Source organism: Centruroides sculpturatus, unplaced genomic scaffold (genome assembly GCF_000671375.1).
Source record: "Centruroides sculpturatus isolate CEXI.00-Female unplaced genomic scaffold, Cexi_2.0 scaffold465, whole genome shotgun sequence".
Classification (NCBI taxonomy): Eukaryota; Metazoa; Arthropoda; class Arachnida; order Scorpiones; family Buthidae; genus Centruroides; species Centruroides sculpturatus.
In genome coordinates this window covers 227,663-254,761 of record NW_019384663.1, presented here as the reverse complement: position 1 = coordinate 254,761, position 27,099 = coordinate 227,663, and the positions used below count along the sequence as shown (strand labels likewise).

Sequence of the window (27,099 nt, the reverse complement as noted above, 5' to 3'; positions counted from 1 at the left end):
CTTTTTATTTTTTTGCCTTTCTCTTCTTTTCCCGAATTTGGGGCTATAATCCTTTGAGTCACGAGTTCAGCTTTATTTAGTATTCCTTCCTCATTCACACATTTCAAGTATTTGAAAATATTTCCTTTCTATTAAAAAATAAAATATGTATAAAGGTTTAGGGTTTTGTGAAACTTCTTTTTTGAGGTTTATGCCGTTGGAATAAAAAAATTTGTTGGTTTTGTTTACACATTTATTGGGCCGCATTGGAACTTGCCTTGGGCCACAAGCGGCCTGCGGGTTGGACACCCCTGCTCTACAAAGTGCTTACATAAAAGTATATTCTAAACAGTAATAGAATATTTTTGAATTTAACAAGAACTAAAACATCTTAATAAATAATAAGTTACATAACTTAAATGAAACACAAGAGATTTAAATAAAACAATATAGGAAAAAATCACTCTAATATTATTATTATTATTATTTAGGAGTTAATCTCTTTTAAAATTGTTGTTAAATATAATCAGAATTATAATAAAATGAAACAAGCGATTATTTATTGTGACATCATCACAATGCCAGGCTGCAATTTTTAATCATATTTTTAATTTATTTAATTTAAAATATATGCTCTCCACCTCAAATTAGTACTGTAGTGCTTGCCATCATACTTTTCCTTTACAAATAGAGTTGTGCCAGTCATCTGTTAACTGTTTTCAGGGGAAGTTTTGAATTGAAATAATATGACTTTCAGTGCAAACCAGAAGTTATTATATAGTTAAGTGGGCCTCCTGTCACTAAGGAGTCAATATCTGGTCTTGGATTTTATCTTTGTTCTTGAGATTAAGGAAAGACAAATGGACAAATGACAGTGGGAATTTATAGGTCTATAATTTTTTCCCAATATATACTGTATAAATTATATATAAAAAAAAAGCAAACAGAAAGAAAATAAGAATAACTTTAGAATTGCATGATTATTATATCATGGCTCTATTTGCAGGTGATCTTGTGTCTTGTAAGCAATTTATAATAGAATTTTATAGAATCTTTCCTGAAATTATTGACTTTATTGTATTTAATTCAAAAAACTAGTATATAATTCAATGAGTTGTTATTTATTTGCAATTAAACATTTTTGATACTTTTTTCATCTTATTGGGTGCTTAATTTGAGGATGAAACAAAAGTTTTTGGAAAATGTTTAATTGCAAGTAAATAAGTTAATTCCTTGAATTATATAGTAATTCTTTAAATTATTTTATAGCGTTCTGGCACTGTCTTAATGTCCATATTATTCCAAAGTGATTTGAGGCTTTTTAAAGCAAAATTTAATTTTTCAATCTCTACAAAATCATGTTAAATTGAATCTTATAACAATTTCTATTTTCAATATATTATATGGTACACTTTCTGTTTTTATACAGTTATTTATGTTCCTTATTTTTCTTATTTCAAGAATAAAACATTTCAATGCTATATTCTTGAAACAATTGATACAGAATTTTAGAGTTTAAGAAACAATATTAAGAAAGTATCACCATAACAAAATTAATAACTGAACAATTTTCAATCATATTTTTAATTTATTTAATTTAAAATATATGTTCTCCACCTCAAATTAATAGTGGCTTACTCCTGTACATCATACCTTTCCTTTAACAATAGAGTCATGCAGCTCATCTAACACCTTTCAGGGAAAAATTTTCAAATTGAAATAACATGACTTCCAGTTTGCATTGGAAGTTCACATATAGTTAATTGGGGCCTACTGTCCCTAAGGTTTTCCATATCTAGTCATCTTTCATCTATCTAACTCCATTATCGAGATGAAGGAAAGACAGAGAGATGGACAACAGTGGCAATTTATAGGTCTACAAATTTTTCAAATTGCAAGAATTTTAACATGGGAAGAAATAAACATTTTATTCTTTTGAAGTACCAAAATATTGATTCTATTTTTGTAGAAAAAATTTTAATTTTATACAACTCACTTTATTTTTGTGTTTATCACTTTATTTCAATAAAACCTTTTCATTACTCCCCACTATATGCCCTGTGCTTTTAGAACAACCATTGCTCCTTAGGTGTAAGTTTGTAATCAAACTTTAAAATTGACATATAACCAGCCTATTGCATAATCCACATTCATTTGATATTGTTTTTTAAACAGAGATAACCTACAGGTTATATGCATAAAAATACAGTATCTAATACAGCATCATTCTTAACTTTCAATAATTTGGAATTGTGGTTTAAAATAATTCTTCTCCTCTGCATAAATTTTTACTTTATGTAAGAAACAAAACTCAATTAATCTCCATAAAAATTCCATCTTTAACAACTATTTTATTGGGGGAACATATGCATATTCTTTTTATGGAATATGCATTTGGAACTTGTGAATATGTTCATTTTGGATTTATAATTTTCCAAGAAAAACTGGACCTGAAGAAGATCTGAAAAAAGAGAAGGAGCAAAAACATTGGTCCATTTTTACATACATAATATATTGGAGTTACACAAGGGTTCTTAGGCTACACCTGAGAACCCTTGTGTAACTCTGATATATTGTGTATGTAGCCTGTACCTATAGTGGCAAAACAGTTAAATCTGGCCATGCATGTTCTTGTCACTCAAACCATTTATTAATACATAGATAAATAAATAAGTATATATATATTACATATGTTTTTTTAGTATTGCTAATCTGGCAAAAAACTTAAAATTTCTAATTTGAATCAACATAGTAATTTACACACAATATATATATATATATATATGAAATGCAATATTTATCACAATAGCTTATAAAATAAAGCTATCTGTTAAAACTAAAAAACTTTCAAAAAGTAGTTTGAAAATTTTTTTTATGTTTAAGTGTTATGAAATGAATTTTGAAAAATTAAAATATCTAATGAATTATACCTTAATGGAACTGACAATCACATAGTTGAAGAAGTGAAGAAGTAAAGACTTTCTGCAATAAGAGTTATAATTTTAAATTCAAATCAGATCTTTAACAATTTCCCTGAATAACATGGTCAAACACCAAACCTATAATACAATAAGCATACTAAAAGACTCTCCAGTGCTCACCAATGAAATGAGTTAAAAGAAAATAAAAAAAATTCAGAGAACAACTTTTACCCTAAACAATAACATATGTCTCAGGAAATAAAATGTTTTTATTAATAGTGTTTTAATAATAATAACTTAAAAAATTATTATTAATGGGAAATTTTTATAAAAAATAAGTGCTCAGATATTATGAAAACCCAAAATAATGGAAGAATAGACTAAAAATGTCAGGAAATCTGGATATCTAGTAACTTTAATACATGAGATAACAAAATAGAACAAACAAGTTCTAGAAAATTATATCAATTCCTATTCCTTCCTATTTTGCATCTATTCTTAATCAAAAACTGTATTACATGTGAAAAATTTTTAAATATTCATAATTCCAACAAGTACTGTAATTTCATTATTATTACGATATTCTAGTTGAAATAAAAAATTAATCACTTTAATATTATACTTCCTTTAATGTAAATTTATTAAAATATAAACTTTTTCATAATTTTATTTACATGTAATGTGATATCAAAAATAAAAATATCAAATTTCAGTATTAGAGATATTTTTTACTAAAATTAACAGATTAGTCTATTGTGTTTCATGACTGTATTTATAATAAAACAAAATGATTTATGTTAAAGATTTAAAATAACTGAAAATCTTATATATGTACACAAAATATATCATATAGATAAATTTATAATAGGAACTTCGAAACAAATTTCTTTAGAAAAGCTAGAAAAGAACTGCTTTTCTAATGATAAGAAGCATTGTGTAAGGTTTCTTCAACTACAAATTTCTCTGTTTGAAAGTTTTATACCCAAGATAAAAATCAAGATCACTTATATTTTTGCTTATTTCATGTAAAAAAAATATGCGAAACTACACTTTTTTCATGCAAAAAAAGGCCAAATTGCTCATTTTTTTAATATATGTTGTAATAACTTATATAAAGAAATTCATTAAAAATAAATTCTTTTATACAAGTTATTACAATATGTATAAATAAATTTATTTTTAATGTATGTAAAATATATTTTTACATTTTTTTACATGAAACATGCAAATCAGTGGCAGTGATTCTTATATCTCTGGTAAGAAACAAACATTTATAAATGCACTAAATAAATAAATAATGACAGAAGAATCAGTGATTGAATATCAGATATTGAGTAAGCGAATTATTTAGAAGGTTGACTTAACTGGCATCCATGGGATTGTTAGTTGCCAGGTAAGTGTAGATTCTAGTTGCTTGAGAGTTACTATTAAAAATGGGCCTAACTAATACTATACCCTGTACCATACCATAAACTCTGTATTGACTTGATATCAATAATTTTTATTTATAGTATTATTTCTTCAATTTTTTTGCCTGTTGTTTGAATTCTGGTTAACAGAGAGTTTACTGTATTTGTAAAAAATTACGGTGATCTGAATAAATAAACTTCACTTAGAAGAGTAGAGCAATAATGGTTCGAAATAGTTTGGACTGGATACTGATTATTGACAGGCATAAAACAACTTTCTCTTTTTGAAGCTATTCTAAGTTCTTTGAGAAGATACGAATATCCTATCTCCAGGACATCTTGTTCCTCTTTTCATTCCTCTGCTTTTCTTATTTTCTCCTATTTATCTTATGCCTATTCTTTTCTATTTCTATTTATGCCTATTATATCTTTTAGTTCTACAGTATCATTTCTTAATGAAAGAATGATATTCTTGTCTAGAACATTGTCTGTTTGATTCAAGTTTCATGTTATTAGATGAATCAATCCTAATAAGAATCATAAAATGACTCTTTCATTTCAGGTTTTAGTTCTTGTGAAATTGCTTCATCTACACTATATTTATGTGGCAATAATTCTGTGAGAATATAACTGCTAGGAAGATATCCATAAAGAGTTTGTACAAACTCTTTATTCAAATGTCAAAGAGTCCCTACTTAGTAAGTGTATTTCAATGAATAATCAATAAATTTGCTTTTTTTTTTTAATTACCCAAATTAAATACTTGACCCATAGTTTGATGTTATTAAATTTTGAATTTTTGAGAAATCATCTTTGAGAAAAGATTTGCTATTGCCAGCCTAAAAGAAATCTGCAAGCTGTTCAAAAAACTTTATTTGAAAATTAAGTGCAATGCAAAATTTGATATAATAAAAATCATCAAAAAGTGTATTAATGAAAAATAGTATTGCATATTAACTGAAAATATCTTCATTAACTGTATGAAAAGTGTATAAAATGTTTTGGTATTATCCATATAAAATCCATATTTCAGCAGTTTCAGCTGGTAGATGCTTAGAAAAGAATAATGTTTGCTTTGAAAGTTCAGGCACAAATAAAATCAATAATGATTAACTACTTTTGCAGAAGTAAGATCCAAGAGAGATTTTTCAGAGACAGGAAAGTATAACACATCACATATTTGTTGTAAGTGAGCATCTAAAAGCTGATATAGAGCACAAACATACATTCTATCTGAAAGCTAATGTCTCATTTCTTATCAAGGCTTCTTTTTTTTTCAAACTGACAAATATTGATATATACTTGTTATCTTTAAAATTTTTTCATTGTAACAGTAGATATATATACTGTAATCTATAATTTTTATGTAGGATTGTATCTATACAAAGCTTTATACAATTATTGAATACATTTTTACATTAAAATTCCTAGTCATTTATGACCAAAAGTAACATAACTTTAGAACTCACATTATGTGATTTATGTTGTTGGATATCTGTAGTTATATCAAAACCAAATAAAAGTTAGCATCATTTGCCATGTAGTTGGTGCTGACATATTGCAATTATCTGTTGATATACAAAGTAGTAATACTTATACTGAATAAAGCAGAATGTGCAATGAACATTTAAAATCATAATATCAGCAACAATATACTTATTTGCTATCCAGTCAAGAAATCAAGCTCTTTGCATCCTACAGGTGAAATAAGTTTAAGTTCAATCATTTTCTTTCCAATGTTTTCAATTATTCATTTGTTAAAATTTATCTTATTTAGACTATTATTAGTACTAGCTATAAACTATTCTAACAAAGATTAATTATGCTTGTCTTCAGGTAAAATTCATTTTATTTAGAAAAACTGTCTAAAATAATAACAACTATGCAAATAAATACTATAAAACCACTTATATACTGAAATATTAAAAAAATTAATAATTTGACCTCAATTTATAATTATTTTCAGTTCTTTTATGCATACGCACCCACACACTCCATCATTTGGTGCCTTCTGATATCATGGGTTGTTGCATTGCTTATGAAATTATGCAGCTTAACTGGATTACAATTTTAAATGAGGAATTTAAAGTGTGCAAAAAAAAAAACCTAAGTAAAAATGATTTGTTTCAAAAATATTAAAACTGTATTGTTTTTTTTGTTATTAGAATTTAGTCTCAGAATTATTTATTTTTTAACAAAAGCTTTATATTGCAAATAAGTTCATCATTTCAGGTTAGACTTACTGTTGAGGAGAATGATATCCTTCATACAACACAATTTTCACTCTAACACTGTTTGAAAATTGGGGAATGTTTTCCCCATGGAGCCAGAGACCAACAAGAATACCATTCCTACCTCCACAAAATTGGGCTCAATGCCTTGCCTGGACTGAAGAATGTCAAAACCAGATTATCAATGATTGGAAACAGATAGTCAGAAGTGATTAATCTTGATTTAAACTTCCTTGCACTGACAGGATACTGTGGATATGACATCAACCCATAAAACTATGAATTATGCATGTCAGATCAGAATAGCAAAAGATGGTGGAGGCTCAGTGATAGGTCTGGGATGTCTTCATTTGATCATCTTTGGTACATGTTTCATGTATCAAGACTTTCAATGCATTCCAATATGTGGCCTCCTGATTGAGGACTTGAACTCATATCCATCCAGTATCCCAATTGAATTGGCATCTACAAACAAGATTCAACTATACATTGCACAGGTCCTGGTTGGCTATTGCATGGTTCCAGAAGCATTCTGCAGATTCTGCCATAATGAATTGGTCACCCAGAAGCCCTGGTTAAAATCCCATCAAAATCCTTGAGATATCATGAAGAAGAGTGTTCAGACCATAACCCATCACTGGTGAACTGTAGATAACCGTGAAGGAAGCATGGCTTGTCATACCTGTGGAACACTTTTGGATGCTTGTCTATACCATGTTACTAGTAACTATCTGTAATTTAATGGCACTTACAGAATTCTGAACATTTCATGTATTTTACATTGGAAATAGTGTGTATCTTTTTCTGACTTCATATGATCATTTTCATTAAGATTTAATGAAAACAGCAAAATATTGCATTCACTATAAATGATTCCATTTATTGAAAAATAGTTTTCTATACTAGTCATTTGTGTTTAATTTTTTTTACCTATAATATATTATTATAAATATTATTCATCACTTGTACCTTGAAAGAATGAATTGATAACTGATCTATTTTGATTTATATAAAAACATTTGCATTAGAAAAATGAAGTTGATTAGTTAATTATTTTATTTTAATAGAAGTTGATGAAATTATTAATAATAATAATATATATTATTAACAGTTTAAAAATGACATTTATTATCAGTTAAGAAAAAGAATCTAAATTTTTCATTACTTTAAAAATATTAAAGTACTGGTATATGCATCTTTTAGTTGAAGTTTTCTTTATATAATTAATGATTCAAAAATTATCAAGATAATATAAAATTTCATAAAAATTTCACATTAATAGTAATCAAGCTCTTAATTCTATTATGTAAGTAAATTACAGTAAAACTCCAATTATTTGATTTAACTGGGACCTTGGACTATCAAAATTTGTGGAATATTTGGATAATTGGATTTTTGCTGAAAATTGTCATTCTTTTCTACCCAAACACCCTGTTGTGCTTGTGTCTACATAATTTTGTTCAAATAAAATATTAAATGTGGAAATTTACCTACAAATAAAGATAGCTTCTTTTTTTACATTTAGAAAAAATTACTTTTCGTGCATATACAGTATATTTATATACATGCCTATTTATTTTTTTTAACAAAGTTGGAGGTAATCCTGATAATTGATGTTTTAATGTATATTTTATCATAAAAATCTAAAATTTTTTGCACTTTTGAATATACAAACGATATAAATTTCTACTTTCAGGGTTACATTTTTTTATTAACAGAAACATTAATGATCATTAGATCATTGTTCACTAAATTGACCATGTTTATCAAAATCTGAAAGGGAATATAAATAAAACAATTCTTTTATTTATGACTCTGTTAAAAAATTAATTTTTACTTTTTGTTAAAAATTGTTGATTTAGTAGTTGATAACGATTTAACTTTGAAACTATTTTTGTTAACAATTATTTAATCTACTCTAGTGATCTGGACAAAAAAATCTGTTTTAAAATCCAAATAAACTTTATTATTTTAAATTTAGTTTTAATTTAATAAATATATGAATTTTTAAAGCCTTCATTATATTATTAGTTTTAAAAATTTGTATTAATCACAAAATAAAAATTTTTATTTGATATTTAGGAAAATCTAAATTAGAATTAAAATTATATAATGTCTCATTATAATATTTGTATCTCAGCTCTGATAATAACTATTTATCTTTGTACTGTACATAAAAATTTAATTAAGTTTAAAATGTTAAATAAAAGAAAATATTAAAAAAATTAAAAACTGAATATAGTAATTATTATTTTGATAAGAATTTTAATTAATACATTATACTTTCATATCATTCTAATTATCTATATTTTATATTGCTCAATACAGTTGCAATATACACAAAAATATAAATTATTTTTTATATAATCAATAGTTCATGTGTAAGAAACTAATGATAACATAGTTTGCCTGTGAATGTATATTCTCCTTATTACATTGCTATTTGTATGGGAAGCAGAATGAACATTTTCAATGTTTCTTATGTAAGTTGTAACACTAAATAAATATATTTGAAAAATTTTTAATCAGATAATAATGAAACTTTTCAGACAGAGATATTTTCAGCTAAAAAATGTAAGAGATTTACATTGACTAAAAATAGAGAAACTGATATTCTATTGATTCTATTTCTTCATGTGCTTGTGTAATATAAAAACTGAATACACAATAATGATACTGGTAATTTAAAACTGATCAATTTTCAAATATTCTTTAATATTCTTGATACATCAATAACTATATGTTAATTATTTAAAAAGGGTTATTACGTTTGTTCTGACAACACTCAGATTGAAAAGAAATTATTTTTATTATATACTATATTTTCAAATTAACTTTATAATAATGATAAAATTATGTTGCTCCTCATCCTCTTTCTTAGGGAGATAGGAGACAACTTTGAAATTTCAAATGGAACCCTACAGAAAAATGTATATTTTTTGGATTCTAAGAAAAAAGATACGAAACTTTCATCTAAAGCATATTTTTATAACCTGTGTCTATTAAAAGTTATGGACAATTGAAGCTTGAGTTGATTCATAATGTTGAATCCCTTCTCCTCCAATCATGTGATCAACTACAAAAAAGGCAGTCAATGGCTCTCCCTTGTCCACCCAATCTCATACCTTTCAATTACTTTCTATAGAGTTATGTCAAGAAAAAATTAATGTTCCAGTAGGAACATCACTTTTTCCTTGATACTTATAATGAGAAGAAGACATGAAACAGAGAATACATAAAGTGTATGCTACAGTAATCATCAAAATGTGGTGCAGAATTAGTTTTGTAAGAAGAATAAATAAATGCTTTTAAATGAATAGCATAATTATTGCATTCTCATCAGTTACATCTGGCCAACAATTTAAATCAATTCAAAGTTTCAACTATAACTTTTGGTAGATGCATGTTATAGAAAATGCTTTAGATGAAAATTTTTCGTCTTTTTTAATAGAATCCAAAATCCATTTCTGTGGTTCCATTTAAAATTTCAAAGTTGCTTCCTGTCCTATGTGTGAAGGCAGAGTTACATAATTTTATCATTGTTATGAAGCTCCTTTGAAATCATAAAAAATGAAAAAAAGAAAAAGAAAACTGATTGCATTTGTCAACTTGTTCTTGAATTATTAGCTTGTAACACTTTTGAGATATATTTTTTGTGCTGAAAACATTTCTTTTATGTTAAATCAAGATGATTATTTAACATTCCAATTTCTTTAATATATAATTTTCTTCTAAATGTACAATATTAGTTCATGTTTATATATATAGTTTCATATCCAGTGTTAAAAAAAACTTTTATTTGACAATTTAATATAAAATTTAAAACATTATTATTAATTTAATTGGAAAGTGTTATATTTGCTGAAAATTAATTCCATGAGTTCATAATAAGCATGTAAATGCATATACAGAAACAAGATTCAACATGTCCATGATAATTTATCCAATCCTCTACAAGCTAACTCATATTTCATTGTTCTGATATGGAGAACAGAAATTTTCTATTGTGCAAATCATTGTTGTTGTTTTTGGTAATGGAGAACAGAGCAAATACAAAATTTGCTGCAAACTGGGAAAAATGAAAACTAAGCACTGAGAATAAAAATTAAATATGTTATTTATTGATGTCAGTTTTTAGTTTTCATAGCAGAATTATCCTAGTTAATGGTAATAGTATATGGTAATGAAAATCTCTATTGTTCTCATATTTTTGAGTAATTTATGAGATATTGGAATAGTTGTAAGAATGTTATGACAATAATGTTCTCTAATAGAAAGAGAAATCTTTCATAATTTATTCCACAGCTAGTGGCCAAATATTAATACAAACAGCAATCAACAAATCATCAGAAAATTTCACTACTGTTATAAAAATTAAAATAGAGATTTATCTTTTTTCTGACTCAGATAATAACAAAAATCAACTCACTTTTATACAGTAGAGCATCGATTATCCGACCCCCGATTAACCGTCACATCGGTTAACCGACCATTCTAGTCGGCAAATTTCAAGTGTTTGCTAGTGATGTGGCACTACAATATTTGGCTATGTCTTGGCTACTTTAATATTGTTTTTGTTAAATTTTTACGTGTTTTAGCTGACAAAACTGGCTCGACCATGAAAGGGAGGCCATCTAATTATGAGTGGTTGTTTGTTTGTGAGCAATAAAATAATTTTAAAATATTTTTTAATGATACAATAGCAACGATTATTATTTTAATTAATTAAATTAATTTTAAAAAATTTTGTTAGGCTTAACATCGATGAAAATTCAACGCGAAGTTGGTTAATAGCAATATACTAATATACTAATTACATGGGATATACTAATATGCTAATATACTATACTTATAATGTATTTTTCATTCTTTTTGATTATCCGATTTTTTCAGTTATCCGACCAACCCGAGTCCCCAATTGAGTCAGATAATCGATGCTCTACTGTAACTGATTTCAAATGACAGACTGGAAAATAAATTGTCAATTGGACTATTGTTTCTATAAATTGGATATTAATTGTAAGTAAAAGATGAATAGTATAGTATAACTTTGATACTATAATATTCATTTTTTATTTACAATTCATGTAATTATTTGTTGTTTTTGAATATAATTATGAAACAGTCCAAGAGCAAGACATTTTTCAAACAGTTTAAAATCAGAATATTTTTAAAATCGAGACAACATATTAAAAGGCAGGACTGTCCTACCTAATTCAGGACATTTGATGCCTAGGTAAATGTTATATATATTTAAAGCTAAAAATGCTTTTAGTGTGTATCATATATGATACACACTAAAAGCATTTTTAGGTTTAAATTAATATCAATAATTATTTACATCAATTATTAAATTAAAAATTGTAAATAATAAGTGAAACTAATGCTTATAAATTATAGCAAATAATTTTTATTTCATAAAATATCATGAAATTATTCATAAAAATGTATTTTCATTTAGATTTTTATTAAATCAAACTAAATGTAATTTAATAGTTAAATGTGTAAATAATTTTCTAATTGGATAACATTTTATCTTTTTATTATAACAAAACTCTTCTTGTACGAAAACAAAAAAGTTTAAAGACCATAATAAATTTTATAAATGTCTCTTTATAAGACAAAATTGGGTATTAAGACAAGTATTTGTATGTACTGTATTATCTTTTTTTTTATTATACAAATCATAAAATTTAAATTGAAATTTTATTTTTTAAAATTTATCAAATATTTGAAAATATCAGTTTAATAAAGTTAAAAATTTTAAAGTGAAAAATAGCTTGTTTTTTAGTTATCAATGTAACCTACTTTTGAAAAACTAGCCTAAACTTTCTATTAAAATATTGTGATTTATTGGCTACTATGAAGGTGAGCTAAACTGATAGTTTTTGATTCCTATTACAGACCATATATGTTACTAATTACTTACTGATCAAACATTTATTGTGATCAATTTACCAAGGTTCTATCCAACAGATATATAAAAAAATATTTTCTTCAGTATATTTTTTTATGAGGTTGTTTTAAAATTTGTCTAAAACAGTGTATAAACTTAACTATGAATCTTAATAGTTCCATTTTCATTAAAAACAGACTTAGAAAATGAACAACTTAATACTTTTAATAAGTCTGTATGGATGGAAAATTTTTAATTAGGATAAACATTTTTAAAATTCAGCATCAAATCATTCAAATAAATTGAATTTAAATCAAATAAATCAAATCTAATGCTGGAATGAATACTTTTAGAAAACAACCATTTCATAGTTTCTTAGATCTACATCAGTATAAAAACTACCAGTATAAATTATAATTTCATCTTCAGAGAGATATTTGAAGCATCTTTTGTAAATTTAACTTTTCTGTTTATAATTTTAAATTGTTTCATTCTAGAAAAGGTGCAATTTTGAGGTTTTTAAGGCATTATATCCCAAAAAGTCTTTGTGTAGGAATGCATTATATGAATATGTCAAAAGTAATACTGAACAAATATTAAATTTAAAACATCTTCAGAATTATAATAGAATATAGAGGCCTATATTATAGATGAATTTTAGCAAAAAATTTAAAATATTAATATTAAAGAAAATAATGAGCATTAGTAATATATTTTTCTTGTTTGCTTTCATAAAACTCCTTCAAATCTGAAATAACATTAATATAATTTGTACTAATGACAATTTGAAATATATAGCATGAAAAATTGTAATTGTTCTATTATTCTAAGAAAAAATCTTCAACAATGTTTAATTCATTTCTGCTTGAAACTATCTTTATAGACAATTTTAAAACAAATACAAAGCACTCCCTCGTCAACATAATAATAACATAATTTTAAATAAATTTTGCTATTTTCCTCAATTTTAAATTAATTTTTTTTTTTTGAAAAACTTTATTCTGTTTTCAGCAACAAAATATTTTAAGATTTTTTCCATTCTATTATTCATATATTCTAGATATAGTATATGGCTTTTTCCAACATATTCTACATTTAAAAAATTTTGGTTGAAATATACAGAAATGGTCATATATAACAGAATAGCAATTCAGCATTGTATATCACAAATAATACTAAATACATTGTATATGATAGATTTTCAATTGAAGTACTGTACATAGAACAAATCAAATTGAAAATATTAAATTAAAAAGACCATTCTAAATGAAAAATTCTAGTTCATATTAGCAAAATTTGTTACTGAATTTAAGTTACAATGTATTGTAATAATTACTAGTGGAAGGCAATATGTATAGATTTATGCTACACATTACAACATAAAAATGATACATATATTATTAATTGTTAAATAAATGTACCATGTCCAGAAAAACCAGCAATGCAATGAAGATTGTTAAACAACATTGCAATAATTAATATTTTTATCTTCAAACAAATTTGCAATAACAAATCTTTTTGCTTCCTTGATTCAGGCTTCCTGGCATAAATTACAAGCTATGCAAGCTGCCTACTTACACTCAACATTAAATATGACAAATATCAACTGCTTCAGAAATGATCCTTTGAAGTGTGATCTTCAACTAGATATTTTTGGTTCAAGATAAAATATTCAAAATATAACTTCAATTTTTGATATCTTTAAGAAAAATATCTGGATAAAACTAAGAATTAAAATGTTTTATATAATTTAATTCTTTTAATATAAATATTATGATAATTCATTAGCTAAGATTTTGAAAAGGTTTCTAAGAACCAGATTTGTTTAATTGTTATAGTATTTTTAAACTTTTTAATTCATTGATAACATATCTTATTTATAGAATTTAAAAGAAAATTTAGGAAAAGTACAACAGTTCTTTCTGTATTTTTGCCATAATTATTTTATCTCTTAATAAATACTAAGAGAGATGAAGCAAAAAATAAAGAAAATAGATCTGAAACTCCATACATATCCTATAATAAGTTATTTAGAACTTCAGATCCTTTAGTATATTGACTTTATCTTTATTAATAACTTATTTATTAACAAATATAATAATTATAACAGAATAAAATTTTTAAAATTTATTAGTCTTGTTTCAAATTTAATATGTAAATTACCAATAAATTAAAAAGTTCAAAATACTTCTGAGATTAAACAAATTTAAATCCATAAATAAACATATTATAATTTAGTAGTTTTAATCAAAAATGAAACTATTTTATTAATTAAAATCATAAAGGCTCTGAATTTATGATTGTATTCAGGCTAATGGTTTAAATATTTGTATCACTGGAATAGATATAAAAGAAAACATAAATGAGATATTATATATAATATTGCTATATTTTTTGCAAAAGCTAATAATAGAATGAAGTTAAAACTTTTATCTCTTTATCTCACCAAATATAAGTAATTTGATATTTTGACATAAGATATCAATTTGACTTGCTATTTTAAATTATAAATTTTAAATGATTTGAGTAAAAATTAGATTTAGTTTTGGCTTTTATACATTTATATTGATTACATGAAATCTATTAAATGCCNGAGTTTGCCACCTGGAGTTCAGCCATCCACAAATGCCATGAATTAGTTTGTCATTGGATTTGAATTGCTGCATCCCTAACCACATTTTTATTTTTGGGACTTTTTGCTCTGTAGTCACTAAGAGGATCTTTTTAATCAAATTTTTCATGAGTTTGGCCAGGCCCAGAATGGAGCATTTGAGTGGTAAGGGACAGGATCTCACATATCTAGGATGACCCACCAATAATGTCCTGAAGTTTTTTGACCTATCCAGATTTGACCCAGTCCCTCCAGAGCTAATGTCTTAATTGCCTTGGCCATTCAGCTTCCTAGTATTGTAAAAAAAAATAAAGATTCAATAAATGGTTAAAAGTGCTGCAAATTTTTTCGACAATCATTCTACATATTGTGTTTTTATTTCTCAGCCTTTGTATTCCAACATCATCTTTTCCTAGTTATCAAGTCATATCTAGACAAATCTATAATATAAGTTTGGCAAGTATGATATTCTGTATTTAAATATAACATTTTAGAAATATTTAAGTGAATATAAAAATATATATTAAGAAAATTAAAGTAAATGAATATTAGCTGATATCAGTTTTGAATAGTTCATAAAGCTAATTAACATTTTATACTATATTCTTAATTTCTGAGATAAATTTAAAATTCTTAGTTAAATTTTCTAAATTTTTAAAAGACTTTTTATGAATTATTTTTATTTTAAATATAATTTAATCTTAAAATTTTTTAAAGTTTAAAATTTTAAATTTAAAGACATACATATTTAGTAATTGTGTTCATATTTTTTTACCCTATAAAAATGTATGATAAATGCAAATGTTGAAATTTAGCAAATAAAAACATTTCATGTAAGGTATGCTAACTTCTTAAGTGAAATTCAGTTTTAGTATGATTGCAGCAAATAAATAAAATTAATTTTTAAAATAATATATTAAATTATGTTAATTTTAATATATAATATAGTATAAAGTTTAATGAAGAATAACAACTATACAACTATACACTTTTTGATAATCTTATATCAAAAATAAAAACACATTTGAAAAAACTACATTTTTTTAGTACAAGCATACTGCTGTTATAGTCAAAATTATTATTAATATTTACTAACAATGAAAAATATACTTTTACTGGAATAAAATATGAGATATTTTATAATCTGTAATTTTATGCTATAAAAAATTATTTGCAGCTATTTAAAAACAAATTTTAAAATTTAGAATAAAAAAAATTCAAATTAAATGATTGATATTAAAATTGAGATTATAATATGAGATGTTGAGCATCTAAGTGCAACATATAAAAGACAATTGTANGAAATTTTTTTTTTTTTTTTTTTTTGTGAAAACCAATATTATTCAAATGAAAAAGTAGACCAATATAGCTTTTGATAGAGAGTTATGGAAAATATTAACATTGGTTATTTTTGTATAAAATATTTTTTTAAATATATGTATTTTCTTAAAATGACTTTAAATAAATTTCAGCCAAAATCTGTAGAATTTAAGAAATAGGAAGTCATTAATTTATTCTTAATATTTTGCATTTAGATTTACATTACCATATCAAACAGTTCTGTTACTGTTTAGATCATATATAATCAGTAATAATAATGATAAAAATTGATTTACTTTATAAATTGCTTTTTTGATATCTTCATTTTTGATTTTATTTTATAACAAATAATTATGGTATATTACTGTTCCTTGTTTCTTATATCTTCTATTAGTTACCACATAATAAGCCTTTTAAAATATGAATATATAAACAGCATGATTTTGAATACTTGGACAAATAGTATACTTATAAAATCTAAAAAATACTTTTTTTTTCTGGGAAATTCAGTATTTCATAGTTACAAATGTTACCTAGTAATGAATGTGTGTAACATTTACATTACTATAAAATAATTCTTATTTTATAAAATATTACAATAAAAATAAATTTATGCAAATAATTAATGTAGCAAAGGTTTTAATTATGACCTCAAGAAATATAAAAATGTTAAAGTTATTAATTAATTGTTAAAGTTGTAATTAAAGTTATAAATTGATATATATCAAATTTGCATTTTATATAATTTAATGTTTTTATAATAAACTTAAGAAGTGGTATGCTCATATATCAATAAAAGTGGAGTCTTTTTAATAAGATTCAAGAATAATTTTAATATTCAAACTATCTGAAATTTAAAATTTATTTATTTCTTAATTATACAGTTTTTATATTATTTCTATAAATTTAATGTATGATAATTTTTATATTATATATGTATGTGCAAATCATAACAGTAAGATTTAATATAACATTTTTCAAATTTCAAGTTTTATTTGAGTATTGTAATTTAACTTCACCAATAATTCAAAAAAATTATACTTTTTTAGTAGTATTTTTAACTGCAAAAATCTTGNTTTGATATATTAATTAATATATATATATATATTTTTTTAGCGGAATGAAAAGACGGAAAATAATTCTAATTTTTAAGCAAATTTTTGCGTTTAGAGTAAAACGAGGTGAAAAAATATAATCAACTGTAATTCATTAGTTTTGTGCAAAAGACAGTGATGCTGAGGCAATTTTGATGAAACACACCGTCCGTCAACCTTAAATACCGCTACATGAGTCCGATGCTCGACGCGCGCTATATCAGAACAACACATCGATAGCACATCTCCGACTCTTCGAGGAATTGGCAAAAATCAACGCCTTTCAACCGACGAAAACTACATTGCATGTTATCTAGCAGATAAAATTGATATTTTACGATATAAAAACCTAACCGATGCGTCATGAATAGTAAACAAACACTGATTACTTACACAACATCTCATAGTTGACACCAAACGGCAGCCATGTTGGTTTGCAAGCAGTCACCTAACACGCTTTGCGCGTGTGCGACCCACAATGCATCGCGTGTAATCAGACAATATGGCGAAGTATTCGTCTATTGCAGGCTGACCATTTCAAATTAATATCTAATTATATTCAAATTGGTAAAGATTACAATATTAATTGGTGTTTGTTATAAGTTTCGGGTGAGTATAAAACAGATAAATTTTTTCTTAGAATGTATAATTAAACAAATGAATATGCAATTGGAAGAAACTAGGCTTAGTTTCAGATGATGTGTGATTTTGATTAGTTTACTTCTGCAATGATTTCGCATTATTTGTTTTGACAATAAAATCATTGATTTTCAATACGTTGGAACCTTAAACATTTTTGAAAACAATAAATAAATGAATGCCGCACATAACCGGTGAGCTGTGGCAAATACATTGAATTCAAATATCAATCAATAAGATTGATAAAGCAAATAAGAATAATACAAAATCCTTATATATTTACACAACAGAAAATTGTTTACAATAAAGATTAATAAAATACATGTGAAATATTTATTGGTATTTTAAAATGCACACAATGTACAATGTAAACATACACATTTTACCTGTTTGAATAAACAAATGTTAAACATATAGATCTTTATTTTGTAATAAGTTTTTGATTCATAAGAGTGAAATTTATTTAGAAGTATTATTAATTTATGGTGTGATGTGTTTCCTTTAATTTTAAATAATAAAAGCTGCTGTTTAGTTGTTGAAGTTTAAATAGTTGTTGAAGTTTAATATTTTATATTTAACAAATTTTACTGTTCATATATTTCTTATGAATGACAGTAAGAATCTGTCAATCTATTTTATATTAAGATAACCATATAGAGAGAAAATATTTAAATGACATTTTAAATTTAATAACTGAATTTTCAGATAGACCATATCTACTAGAGATCTTCCTTTCTGTTTAATTCTTTCATATCCCAAATTATTTTATATAAATTTTACAAGCATTTCACAAACCAGATTTTATTCATTATATTATATTAGTAACTTATTCTAAAACATCTTAGCATATCTTCATTTTTCAATTATATACATATAATTATATTTCATATATATATATATCATTGAAAAATAAAGATATGGTAAGATGTTTAAATATTTAAATTATACAGTAATGAGTCAGTTATTTGGCTTCCAGAAAAGGAATTTTGAAACTGCTTTTGAATTTGGTGGGCTGTAGTACCCTTGTACTTTGCTGTGCCAATGCTTTGTTTTGGTTTGTGGCATGAGCATTACACTGTGCCAGTTCCATTATAGAAGTTTATCTTCATTTAATTTTATCCTAAATATTACACTGTACATGGTATTTTATATTTTAAGAAGATTAATAATAATTAAACAGACCCTGCTTTAGAAATACAGTAGAACCTCCATTATCCGGACCTCTATTATCCGGATTTTCGATTATCCGGATTGTTCAAAATAAACAAAAATTTTACGAATTTGCTGATTTGCACTTGGCGAATTACGACACTGTTTATGTACGNATTTCAAGACAAATCGACGTAATATATAACCTATTTTATTATAATTTCATTTATAATATCAAAGTAAATTTACACATTTAGTATTATAATTTTAAATATATCTTTTATTCCATGTTATGTATGGAGTTAGAAAAGTAAATAATAAAAATAAAGCTGTATGTAGGACTTACGAAAGATTCAAGACGGCTCAACAAACAATTGTTATATATATATATATATATATATATTTGTACAGGAATCTATAACATCTAATTATCAAATAAATATATGTTGAATTAAATAAATGATTGATTGATGTGAAAGAATGTACTTGTATTATAATAAAGATTTTGATTTTAAAAGTTTGATTGTTAGGCTGCAATATTTATTATAAATTTTAAAAATAAATTGAAAAGAACAAGTGTGAACTACAAGTTTTAAACAAATTATTTCATTACTAATTCTATCAAATTATAATGAAAACATAATAACAATAATTTATTTTGACATGATTTTATTTTTACAATTAACTAAAATATTCTTCAATAATTTTTTTATTCATACTAGATTACATTCTAATCCATTTATAGTGATAAGTTGTAGGCCTACTTACTAAATCTGATATAATTAGATAATGTATTGTCAAAGTAAAATTGAAAAATATACAAAAATGAATTTTTGTTTTATTTCAAAGATTTCATTATTCATAATTGAGATGAATTGATTCTCTTGGGTTGGAAGCATTCCCAACAAAACTCTATTTCATAACATATTATTTATTGACAATAATATCTTAATTCATATTTATTACTGCATTTATAAATTTTTCATAGACTGTTTTAACTTATCTTGAATTCTTAATGTTTATTTTTATTTTTAACTTTCAAAGATAAAAATATTTTATACTAAAAAACTTAAATAATAAATAATAAACAAACTTCAAATTTGTTGTCAATTATTGTAATTAATTTTAATGTGATAAATTATATGCCTTTATTTTCATTTAATCTTTATAAAAGTAATTTATTTTATTAATCAATTGAATTGATTAATTTAAATGGTTCTTTATTTATTATATAATGCTAGTCAATAGGTGATCATTAAAAATTTTATTTAAAAAAATTGAATTTATTGCTGTTAAGGATTTTAAAGAATGATATAACAATAATAATTATGAAAAGAACCTTGATTTTTGAAGGAATAATTTCATTTTATTAAAAATAATTAGTGAAATGTTTATCAGTCAAAATTTGTTTTATTATAGAGTAATTTGTTAACATTATAATGATTTTTTTTATTTTTTAATGATTTGAAGATAATTTTTCAAATATTTAATTATTATTTTAACAATCCAATTATGACTTTTTCAATTATTGACAAACAATTTTTTTTATATTTCTTAAATAATTCAGAGTAATTGAAAATAAATAATAAATTGTATTATAGCTTATCATCATTAATAAAATAAGTGGTAGATGAACTGAAATGGATATGTACACTGTTTCAAAACTAAATTTTATAAATTAACATCAAATTAACAGCTACAAATCAAGAACTATGTATTAAGAAAACTAATAGAGTTTTCTACTGAAATTTTAACTAATTTGTAATACAAAGATATTACAAATTTATACATTTAATGCATTTTTTGATTATTGAAATTTTCATTTTTAAAATATTTTTTTTTTCTACAGCTCTCTTAATATCTGAATAGATGTATAGACCTATTAATATTAATGCTAATTTTTTAATTTTGTTAATTAATAATGCTTTTAAGTTAATTGAGATTTAGATTGAAGAACACAGAAAAGTTTGAATCTTAAATACTATACTTAGAATATAGAAGACTAAACTTAAATACTAAAGAACCCAATTTATATTTAGTTATTAAGAAAATTGTAATTGCATTTTTAATCAATGATAAATCATATGTTTTTATTCTAATTCTAAATTGTGTATTTAATTTACTTTTTATATTTCTAACATGTAATAATTTTCTAGTTCAGGTGGCTGATACTTTTTAACAATGGTCTAAAAAAATTACAGAAAAGTTTTGAGATGATATTCATTCCATGTAAGTGGGAATATGCTGATACTAGTACAAATTATTAGATGCTATTTTAAAATTTTTCTGTTTATGTGCAAATGATAAATATTAAAACTTCAATTTTTGATGATGACATTTTAATTAAATAAATTACCAAAAATATCTTTATATGATATTATAAAGTTGTTTTTATTATTTCACATGCAGAATTCACGTGAGAAAAACATGTCGTCTTCATTAGAAAGTTATTGTAGTTTATCATATAATATTGCAATATTTAAAAATTTACATGTGGACTATTTAATGAATATATAAATTAATCAGTTTTTATTATAAATAAAGCTGTAATAATAATATAATGTTTTATATATATATATATACTTTTACTTTTTTATTTTTAATTCAATTTAACTTAAAAATGACATTTATACAGAAATAAAAAATTCTGTAATTGAATTTCTAATTGAAGAAATTTGTATTTAATTGATGACAATTTAATTTCTTGCAAAATCTTTCCAATTTATATATATCTAAAAATTTTATAAATGTTTTTACAACCTAGTATAGTGGATTCTGTAAATCATAATTCATAGCAGCTATGTATGTTTTGAAAATTCAAGATAATAAATATTTTTTAAGAATCCAAATATTGTTTTGAACTCTTAAAATTCAAGAATTAATGACATTAAATTGAGCTTTGGAATATAAAGCTCAATTTCTATGAAAAAGATTGGCTCAGAATAAGATTTAAATCTATTTCAAGTCAGTCTTTTCAAAAGCATTTTTAAACTGTTAATTAATTAAATTAAAAATGTTGCCTAATTACTCATGTTATTCTGAAACAGTAACTTTACCTAATTTGTTTTTTAGATTTCAGATTAACTTAGAAATTACTTAGAGAAGATTTTGCAATTTTGGTTATTATTTAACTTTACTTTTTAATTATATTTTCATTTGCTATATTACTTATTACTTATTTAAACTTAATAAATTAATAAAATTACTTATAAAAATGGAAAGTTTTGACATATTCTAAAATTATAAAACAACAAATTATGGAAATTTTACTTTTATTATGGATTCTAATTTTGAATATTCTAAAATATATAAATATTATTCAATAAGAAATATAAATTTTTAATAATTGTGTTTTATAACTTGTCTTTTATCAATTTTAGATGTTTTGCATATTAGTATTTTAAAAATTTGAGTATTTTTGTATAGTTCATTCTACTTAAATTTATATGCTTATGTTAAATTGATTTTGATTTTTGAAGACAAGAATTTTTTTTTTTTTTTTTTTTTTTTTTTTTACCAAACCATCCATCCATCGCCAATCAAGACTTTTTCTACCCTTTCTATACTTCTAATAAAACATTTTCCTGTGCACTCTTATCCCGGTCTCTGTGCCATCTTGCACCATAGGTGGGACTAGATTGCAAATATTTATTTCTTTCGAAAAATTCCTTCTATAACCTATTAATTTCGTTCTATACAATTTTTTCGATGATTTTTTAAATCTAGAATAATTAAAGAGATGTTTTGACAATATTTTCTAATAGATTATTAATTATTGTAGCAAAACCCTAGCTCTTGCCCCACTTTCCCACAATTATTTTTACACAAATTTATNACCTCAGGATACGAAATTAATCCGTTCCGAAACTGAGATCGTATCATGAAAATGTCGTAAGGTGGATCATCTTTTCCCATACGATTACATGTAAAACCAAATAATTCGTTCCAACGCGAAAAACATACTCAAATTAAAGCCAAGTAATACATTAAAAAAAATAACTGTAGTAAGAAAAACAAATGAAAAATGCGAACTAATGTAACGTCGTATGGTGAGATTTTGTTCGTATCGTGGAGCAAAAATATGTTCGAATTTCATGTCATATCCTGAAAATTTCGTATGCTGGGGCGTTTGTAACCTGAGGTACCACTGTATATGCATTATATCAATGAGAAGTGTTTACGTACTGGGTAAGAAGAATTAATCACATGTATTGCAGAATATATATTTATTATAGAATATTTATATATTTAAGAATGCATTTAATCTTATAAAATAATTCTTTAGCTTAATTCATTTTATCATTGACAGATCTAAGTGTTTTATGAAAATTATTACATAAGCTTCTAAAGATGGATTAAATATCATCTAAAAATATTTTAGATATATTATAATTTTAAGAATTTCTTTAGAAAACTTGTTGTTTTGTAATATTAGATGTATATTGAAAACATATCTAAGAATACAAATTATGAAAAGCTAACTCAAATAATATAATTTTATAAATTAGAATAGAAATAATTATTATACTTTTCTGTCATATTGTAAATCATTAATTTTTTCTACTAATTTCTCTAACATGTATAAGTAATTAAAATAATATAGTAATATATTTTCTAACAGCTTAAAATTACATAGTCTTATGAATGATATACAAAATTTTAAACAATAATTCAATCAAAACATTATAAAAAAATTTGTTTCAACTTTGTCTTTTCAGAAAAAGTTATAACCTAAAATATAACTTGTGATTTTGAAATTAAATAAAATTTATTATAACTACAAACATAAAATGTTTTTCTTTGTTAATATCTTTAATTTGAGACAAACTAAATTTGGAATAAACATCTTTTTATAATTAAAAATATTTCTTGATATTAAAATTTCCATTTTGTCTAGAAGATAAGACAAATGGAAGTAACTTAAGTTACATTGATACGTTTTTTTTTGTTAAGTTGTTTTTATTTCAAAAAGTTAATTTAAAATTATAATGAATATAAATAACTAACTATAAATTTTTTGTGAACAATACTATTATTAATTTAATTAAATAGTAAGTGACCTGATATGAAATGTGAAATTTTATATAAATATAATTTTAAAAGTATGATGGCAATCACAATCCTATTTAAAAATTTATTGATATGTAAATATCTACAGAAATGAAATATCTCTAACCATTTAATTTCATACCATTTTTAAACAAATCATTTGGATACAATAAACTAAAGAGACTGATGTGCTTTTGAAACTATGTATTCCTTCACAGATATTACAGTTAATTTGTCAGTTTGATGTTAAATAAATAAAAATCTAAAAAGAGATTGAAAACTTCTTTTATGTGAGTTTTATTGTATAAATTTTGTATAAAATAATTGAATGTCATTTCTGTTTGTATAAAATAATTTGATAAAAAATAAATGAATTTTGAATGGAGTTTGTAAGATATTTGAGTACAGAGAATATTTAAAGGTTAAAAAAAATTAAACAAGTACATTCAATTACATTTGGAATTTTATCAAGTAATAAATTTATTAAAACTATATATTTATTATCTGATAGAATTTTAAATTCAACTGAATATTCATGTTTGCTTGATTTTAAAACATTTCTGAAAATTCTAACTTTAAAATTTTTCTAAATATATTTATTTTCATTTAATTTGGAAGCTATGATTTTTGAAGTTAAATAAATTCTGAAACAATTAGAAATTTTGTATATCCTTTGAATGAAATCCATATTGTTATTAAAAGAAAGTAAATTATTTGAATCAAATATTAAAAATCAGTTGTTATTACATTGTTTAAAGCTACCTTGTTTAAATTCATAAGATGATAAAATCCAGGATTATAGATTTATTTCATGAAAAAAAATGACTATTTAAATATTAGATTTATATTTATGAAATTTTTATAATATAAGAAAGTTGATTTTTTTTTACATATTGAAAACTGAATTTCATTAAATGATTGTTATTAATTTTTACTTATTTTTAATACTGATATAAATATTAATTATTATAGTAAGTAATGTGGATTATTGTACATTTTAATATTATAGAAATCATAGATAGTTTATATATTTATTTATATTTTTTAAATATAAGTTAAAAATCTTTCATAGAAACCATTTCCTTTTTACTTTCATTTTCTTAACTAATTTAATATAATTAATCATTAAATGGACATTATTAATAAAAACAATTCTGAATACAATATAAAGATTTAGTAATAATTTGTTAGAGCAATACTTTGAAATTAGATATAAAACAAAAGTCAATTCAATAACTCTATGTAATATAAAATTTGTTTATATGTGCAAGCAAAAATTTGATTTCATAATTAAATTTTTGCTGACACATAAATATAAAAATGAAAATTTATAAAAAGTAGAAAATTTTGTAAAATATGATATCATAGAAAAATAAACTTCAATAATAATTTGAATTCTAAATAATCTAAATTCAACAAAATTATTTTGTTTACTTATTGAAATTTTGCAACTGATAGTTCATCATCATTGCATAGTGATAATATTTATTTTGAAAATGAAAACATTCAGCAATTTATATTTTATCATATTAAAGATGTCCTCTGAATTTTGTGAATAATTTATAACTTTTTTTATTTAAGCAATGATAATTTTAATTATGACTTAAGTGATGTATTTTATTCCATACAATTAAGATGTAATTGATATCTTAAATGATTCCATAAGAAATTGAACTATGGTTTGTACATTAAAAGTATATTTTTAATAATGACTAGTTTGTTTAAAATCGTTTTATGTTAATATATTTGTCTTGTGATATTTTATGCATTATACAGTATCTCTTATTGTTCTTATAATTTCATGTTCTCTTAAGATAGTTGAGAATAAATCTTTTTATGTAAATAATGTTTTAGAGGATCTTATTTTTATAATGTATAATCTGTTTCAATTGTAGAAAAGGGAATTAAATATTTTTACTAAAATTATTAGTTTACAGAATTGTGACATTTTTTTGTTATTTTATTATAAATATAATTTTTCAGTAAATAATATTGAAATTTAAAGATTTTATATTCATCAAAATTGTTCTTATAAGTTTGCTATCAATGTAAACCAATATATTTATAGATTTAATTTATTTGTGGTGTGAATGATAAATTTACTATTAACTATCTTGATGGAAAAATAAGCTTATGTATTGATATTTTTATGTAAGTACATTATAATAGTTGTATATTTTCATAGAAGAATATTAAATCATTTTGTTAAATATTTTAATTTTGCATTTATTTTGATAATAGTTTTTAAATTCAGTACATCAGATCCTGAAGCAATAGTTTAATAATTACATAAATGAAAAGTGTAGTTTATGATTTAAAACAGTTTTAAAATGGAAGATAATAGAATTTGCTTGTATTTAAATAAAGCAATGTTGTTAGTAGAGAAAAAATTAAATTATTTTTATTAATAGAAAATTATAATTATTACCTATATGCTAAGCAAAAATTTTTGTTTTTTCTATGTAAGATCAGATTTTGATGTTTTTTACGTGTTAGTCAATCAGTATTATATTTAATTTAATTTTAGTATTTAATTATGGCAATTTTAATTGTTATTTAAATCAAATTTCTGTTTGGTTTGATTTTATGAAAAATGAATAGCAACAGAACATCAAATTAATAAGGATAAAACTTTTTGAGTCGAGAATTTAATATAATTTGCAAAAGTTCTTTAATAATCAGTAATAATTAGTTAAGAATAAAATACACATACTGCTTTTAACAAATGTATTTTTTTTTTTTAATTATTGCTATTTATTATTTTTCTATAATATCTGTTTAACTTACAGGGAAAATTATTA

General features: G+C 23.4%; 2 protein-coding genes across 3 annotated transcripts in view; one reads left to right on the top strand and one right to left on the bottom strand.

The window, feature by feature from the left end:
- The window catches only part of LOC111626599 (zinc finger protein 423-like), a 50,154-nt gene extending 32,200 nt beyond the window's left edge, over nucleotides 1-17,954 (bottom strand). Inside the window, exon 1 of the mRNA XM_023370034.1 lies at nucleotides 17,855-17,954. The gene's annotated coding sequence lies outside the window, so the exon portion shown is untranslated. The remainder of the gene's footprint in view (nucleotides 1-17,854) is intronic.
- The window catches only part of LOC111626601 (caspase activity and apoptosis inhibitor 1-like), a 176,090-nt gene continuing 166,939 nt past the window's right edge, over nucleotides 17,949-27,099 (top strand). Inside the window, exons 1-2 of one of the 2 annotated variants that reach the window (XM_023370037.1) lie at nucleotides 17,950-18,070; nucleotides 21,406-21,478. The gene's annotated coding sequence lies outside the window, so the exon portion shown is untranslated. Of the gene's footprint in view, nucleotides 18,071-21,405; nucleotides 21,479-27,099 lie in introns of both variants that reach the window. The other variant, XM_023370036.1, reaches the window with a different exon arrangement.